Raw genomic sequence first — 6981 nt, 5'->3', positions numbered from 1 at the left:
AGGCTCAAAAAAGGAAACAAACTTGCAAGACATTTTTGTCTTGCGAAGCAAGTCCATAGGGAAATTCGTCTTGCGAAGCAACTCAAAAAACGAAAAATTCTTTAGTCTTGCGTGTTTTTCGTCTTACGAGGCATTCGTCTTGCGAGGTACCACTGTATTTAAAAAATCTCTAATACAGCAAACTAAAACAGCAACAAATGCTACAAAATACAGCTGAAAAGCATTGATACGAACTAATAAGAAACAAATACTGATACAAATTCCTTCTTCTGATGCACTTCTGGACTCAGTGTCTATGGGCTGGGGCATTGCATTGTGGATAAATTAAAACAATGGGTATGGAAACTGTGGATGGGAGCCTGCTCCTATTCAAAAGCTGTACCACTAACTTCTGAATCTTAAAATGGTTGCTAAGGGGCCTGACAAAGGGCATGATAAGTTGGCACAGCTCAGTCAAGCCAGTGAGGGGCCCTTCTGAGCTGTTAGAGGACTTGACCAGTGCCCAACCTGTATGTCCACTGATGCCAGACATCTACTTTTTAGGGGTACATGCCTAAGATATTTTAATTGTACACTTAAAAAAAATAATGTGATACAGTGGTACCTCGGGTTATGAACACTTCAGGTTATGAACGCCTTGGGTTACGAACTCTGCAAACCCAGAAGTAGGTCTCCGGGTTGCAAACTTTGCCCCGGAATATGAATATAATCCACTTCCAGAGCCACAGGAGGCCTATGTAAGAAATGTGCATCTCAGGTTAAGAACACTTTGGGTTAAGAATGGACTTCCAGAATGAATTAAGTTTGTAACCCGAGGTACCACTGTACAGGTGTATTTGATACCTTCAGAAAAGAATAGTGGCTGCCTAGAATACACACACACACAATAGTGGCTCAGGGTGTGGGTGGGTAGAGGCAGGGTCATCCTCCTGGTCACAGCGGTGCTGTTGAGTGCATGCTGCTTGCCAAACCCATATTTGTGTCGTGAATTCTCTGCCACGCTTTAGCAGAAATGCTCAGAGTTCCAGGTTCTTCAGTGCAGTGCAGTATATTTATTGTGAGCTATATATACAATAATCTACAGGCTATAGTACACGACCAGTTCATACAGTCAAACAGAGTACCTGCCTGCACCTTAAGGCAAATAGGAAGACCTTTCTATCTATCTCTCTCTGACCACACTCTTCTACACCACCCACTTACTGCTGGACAGGTTTCCCCTTTAAACCGATGACAGCCAATAAACTGACAGCACATTACTGCTGAGTCTTTCTGACCCAGCACTTCCATAGAAACTATTGCAGGCTGATTGCATCAGCCAGTTGCATCAGCTAGCAAACTCAAGCCTGCAGACTTACTATCTCACACAGCATTCTGTGAATCCCAACAATTTGCACCTTGCCCAACCCATATAAGCTCCTGGTTGGATAGTGTTCTCGAAGCTACCAGCATGAGTTTGACCAAACTGAGGGAGGCAGTGGAAGACAGGAGTTCCTGGTGTGCTCTGGTCCATGGAGTCAGGAAGAGTCAGACACGACTAAATGACTAAACAACAACAACAAGCCTTTCCAGTGGCTTGGCCCCCGTTCCTTACAACTTGCACCAACTTCAAACTTGAGAGATTCAACTCTGTGCTTCAAAGTTATAGCTTAGGCATATGCCACCTAGTTGCCTAGCAGCTGAGTTTCATGAGCTGATCCCTGTCAAACGGACCCTATGAAGCTCTATTGTTTCAGGTGGTTCTTCTTAATCTGAGCAACTCAGGAAGTTCTACCAGAAGTTCTAATATCTGTTTCCCCGTCATTTTGGCTTTGGGGCAGTTTAGCCCTTACTCCCTTACCTTGGATTTTGGTGCTTCCCTCTGGCTCTTCTCATCTTTTAAACCATCTTCCGCAAAAACTGCTGCTTGCCTTCTATCACTGTGCCATTGAGAGCGTGCTCACTTATGGCTTATGTGTGTGGTACGGAAGCTGTACTACCCAGGACAGGATGGGGTTGTGCAGAGTTGTTAAGGCAGCAGAGAGCATTGTTGGTTGCCCACTCTCCACCTTAGAGCAGATTTATGCCACAAGGTGCCATAGGAAGGCACTGGACATAGTAAAAGATCCATCGCATCCTGGTCACTGTCTCTTCGAGCTCCTGCCGTCGGGACGGAGATATAGGACGATGAAGACAAGAACGATCCGTTTTAAGAACAGCTTCTTCTCCAGAGCGATCTCGGCCCTGAATGGGAAGCCTGGACTTTGAAAGTCATCTAATCTTCCTTGCTGTATTATACTGTATTGTTTTAATTAGTGTTTTTATAGTTGTTTTGATTTTGTGTGGAGTGCCCTACCTGGGTGGATGGATCAGCCAAGAAATTTTGTTGTCCCCGAGAGGGGGCAATGACAATAAAGATATTATTATTATTATTTATTGCTGCTGTGGGGATTTGTTCTCCTAGCCAACTTGAATGGGCATGATTCCTTGATGCTTGTCCCCTGTAGAGTCCTGATACCCATTGAACTGATTGGACAACTAGCAGTTCCATTTGATCACTACAGAAGCATTCATAGTGTTTTATATTTAAATAAGAGCCGAGCATTATCGGATGCTTGGATGAGCAGATAATACAGGAAAGAAAACACACCTCTGCTTTTCATAGCTGTGCAAAAGACGTGTGTGTGTGTGTGTATTCTATGCAGTTATTGTATTGACCTGAATATAGGTCATCACTGAATGAAGTCCACACTCAGGTTTTATACCAGCTAATGCCTTTTTTTGAAGGCGGAAAAATATAATCATGGAATTGTAGAGTTGAAAGGGAGCCAAAGACCCTTCAGCGATGTAAGAATCACAGCTAGGGAGTGCAGCATATATTTAGATCAACATGTTATGTAAAGCATAGCAGCCCTGTCCTTTTCATTTTGTCACTCTGGTACACTATTGCTATTGATCGATCAATCAATCGATCTATAATATTGCATTCTTCCTCCAAAAGGAGCCCAGAGCTATAGGGTCTTTATCCCATCACAAATATTCCGGGTGAGCCATTGCATTCTACAGCAGCTGCAGCCTCTGAACTGTCTTCAAAGGTAGTACTACTCAGAACGAATTACAGCCAGGTCTTGAAGTTACAAAGGCAAGGAATAGTGATTTTCTTTTTTTCATGTCAACATCAAACAGAAGAGGGAGGGGAAAGCAACCTAATGGATTTGGTGAAACATCCTGCACCCCAAGCTTCTCCCACTACCCGATGATCCCAATTAAGAGATGGGGACAAGGAGAAACATGCTTGGAACAGTGTTGTGCATTTTAATAACCGACGAGGCTGGATTCCATATAATAAAACACAGGAGATTTCTTTATACCAACTCAGGTCACTCATTGAAATAATTCTTTCCAAACCTCACATGAAGATGCCCGGGAACGATGCTGAGGTCTTTTGCATACAAAACATGTTCTCTGCTTCTGAGCTATGGTCCTTCCTCCAACGTTAGGGATAGATAACCTTATTGCTCCAGAAATTGTTGAACTCCAAGTGCAATCCATCCCGGGCAGCATGGTCAATGGTGAGGGGGTGATATCAGGGACGGGCTGGACGAGGAAGAGTGGTGGCTGCTAGCAGTCCAGGAGGCACCTGAAGGTGGAAGGGAACTTTGAACCAGGTTCAGACTGGTGGGACAGGAAGGAATTATCAGCAGAAAGTGGAAGTGAAGGGGAGAAGCTTGAGGTAGCCACAGATGCTGACAGAGAAGGAGAAGGGGCTGTGTCTCCTGCACTCCAATACAGTCCCAATTCAGCTCCTTCTCCTCCCCCACTCTCAGCACAGGAAAGAAGGGTCGAGAAAAGGCTAGAACAATTAGGAAAAGCTGAGTCATGATGAAAAAATGAGGGAGGTATATGAGTGAGGAGGAGAGAGGAGGGAACTTTAGCTTCTGCAGTGCTCATCTGTGCTGATTACTGAGCAATAAAGCTGATTGCTGCAAGCTCTGTGCCTGGTTCTGCTTACAGACAACAGACGGAGGGGCTTTTCCGGCAGCCTGACAGGTGATGGCAGTAGTTATCCAACAGCATCTAGACCAGCGGTTCTCAACCTGTGGGTCCCCAGATGTTGTTGGACTACAATGCCCATCATCCCTAGCTAGCAAGGCCAGAGCTCAGGGATGATGGGAGTTGTAGTCCAACAACATCTGGGGACCCACAGGCTGAGAACCGCTGGTCTAGACATTCCCCATTCCTGCCCACTAAATTGATCTTACCTGTAATCAGCAAGTCAAATAAATATATGAGTCCAAAGTGCCTGTGAACAAACAAGGTGGCATAAGCATCTACGCGACCTCTGTGCAGAATGGTGGGATTCTTACACGTGCCAGCGAAGGATCTGCTGGCAGAGGGAAGACCTCACTTCAGAGTGGATGGGGAGAAAGTGGCTTCAGCTTGGAGGAATCCCCTAAACCCGGCTAGGCCTCCAGAGAGTAGCAGTGGCACCCTTTGCCTCCAGCAGCCCATCTTTGACCCAATGGGAGCAGCTGGCTTACTCTTGCGTAAGCCTGAGGTGAACCTGGGTACTGCTGCCTTAAGCAGAGATGTACCCAAACATGCCCTCACCCTGTGGGATCCTGCCTAGGGGTGTTCCAAAACAAACCAAAGGAGAGAGGGTGAGGATTATTATTTTAATTTGGTTAGAAGTGTGGTCCAGATGTTATCAGCAATTTGAAAATGCTGCTCTAGTCATTCTGTGTGGTCAGAGATGGATCAAGAACCACCGCTACTAGAGCTAAGTTAGACTGAATGAATGGAGTTGGGAGACCAGAGTTCAAATCCAGCCTTAGCCATGAAGGTCACTGGGTGGCTGTGGGTCAGTCATTCTCATAGCCTAACTCACCACACTGTGTTGTAAGGATACAGTGAGGAGAAGCACCATCAACACCACCTTGAGCTCCTTGGAAGAAAAGTCAGATATAAATGTAAAAATAATAATAATAAAAAAATTGTAGTTGGTCAGCTTTAATCCATTTGCCACCACCAAGCAAATATACCGAATGAAGAGGATAGCATCACTAATTCCATTATGTGTGAAATCCTATTCTTGCTAAGTTAGTGAACGGTTAATAATCTCATAAACCAAGTGCATATTTTAATATATACATTATCATCTCTCTCTCTTTTTAAGGAAATGCATCCCTCATTAGCACCAAATCATTGAAAGCATGAAAGCAAAATGTTTCTGTGCAAGTTAACAAGATGTTTTATTTGAAGGAACACACCATGTAACCTATTTTTAGAGTATCAAGCTTCTTTTGTTTCCCTGTTTTGCTTCCCCTTCGTTTTAAAAGCCATTAGTGACAAATCTTTAATTGCTTAATAGTCTTTAAAAGTGTATTAGATTGGATTGCTGCAGACGTTCTTGGATTGCTGACATTTGCTTATTGCTTCAGAATGGAAATGAAGGGGGTGGGAAGTTTGACATACAGCCCAGTACAGAAAAGACAATGGCTTCCATTAGCTATATTTATTTCAATTATGGGTAGCGCGGCCAACTTTTTCCCAATGGCCAGGCATACAAAAATCATGCCGTTTCTCCTCAACTCGACTCCACAAAAAGAGACATTCCATTTTGAACATTTTCCCATAGCATTCCTTTCATGGGCCAGGAATCAGCTTCACCTGCTAAACAACAACCTGAAGGATTATGTGGACAAATAGTCTAATTTGCTATAAAGTCACCTCATGCTTTCCAATTTCCAGCTGATTTTTCTCCAGGGTGTGGTTCCAGATCTTTCAGAGAGAAGGAATGAAGAGATCTGGGTAGTATATGGAGGCAGAGGAGAAGAAAAAATTCACTTGTCTAAGCATCAACCCATTCTGAAGGCGTAAGTATGGGAGAAAGGGATATTTAATACGCACAACCTATAAACTGTGTCAGAGCCTACGTTGTGGATATTAGTCCTATTATGGCATTGAGCCAGAACAGACAGGGACAAAAGTTTGTGTCCTAGGGATATCAGAAGACATCAATTATTATTATTTTTGTTCTGCCTTGTATTCATCACCCGCAGCACTGTTTCCATTCTGCTGCAGTTCTTCTGCCAAAAACTATGTTACTTGTCTTTCTGTCCACTGTGGATAAATTACATAACTTCCATAACTCAGGTTTGTAAGTTACGTTGTCATTACTTTATGACAACCTATGCATTTCAATGGAAAGGAAACACAGTGCAAAAGGGTGGGAGAAGCATAGTCATGTATGCATCGACAGACATCCATTGTACTCACCAAATTGATTTGTGTTAAGGATGAAGGACAAATAAGTAAAGACCAACCATTTCTGTTTCTGTTGGAATTTTCTGGCATCCATACTCCTGACCCCAACCTCCCAATACATGCCATCAACTCCATCCCTGACTTTTGCATGTTTAGTGCAAAGGTCTAAAAGGCGCTCCCAAGCAAGTTATCAAGGTTTCAGATCATGAGACAGCTTCTAAGCATGTTCAGCCCACCTGAGACCTTCCTATCAACGCACAAAGGATGGGGAACAGAACATGTTCACCTGGCATTCTTGGGTTCAGACAGTGTGTGTGTCCCTAACTCCCTACAGAGGTGTAGCAAGCCCAGGTGGTACCCAGTGCGGAATTTTTTTTTGTCACCCCCTCCTCACACATCAACAGCTTGGGGTAGGCTTGGGATTCACGGGTGGGTGCCGAATGTCTGCCCCCCTTCCTATGCCTCTGTGCCCCCACCCCCACGACTCCCAAGTACCCGGAGCCGTTGGGGGAAGCTATGCCACTTTGCTGGGGCCCTGGCAAAGCTGTGCAGCTCATTCTCTCTGGAGCCATGGCTCCCAGCCATCCTTCTCTCCCCCCCCCCGGCTCGCTGTAAAGCAAAAAAGCGGGAGCCGCTTACAGTGAGCCAGGGAGGGAGGGAGGGAGGCTCACCGAAAGCGGTTCCTGCATTGTACGTACCAGTTTGCTGCTGGCACCACCCAAGAGCCGTATGGAC

The sequence above is a fragment of the Podarcis melisellensis genome (assembly GCF_964234715.1).
Source record: "Podarcis melisellensis genome assembly, chromosome: 7".
In the NCBI taxonomy this organism is placed as follows: Eukaryota; Metazoa; Chordata; class Lepidosauria; order Squamata; family Lacertidae; genus Podarcis; species Podarcis melisellensis.
The sequence above is the reverse complement of the archived record's forward strand: the minus strand, read 5'-3'. Positions refer to the sequence as shown.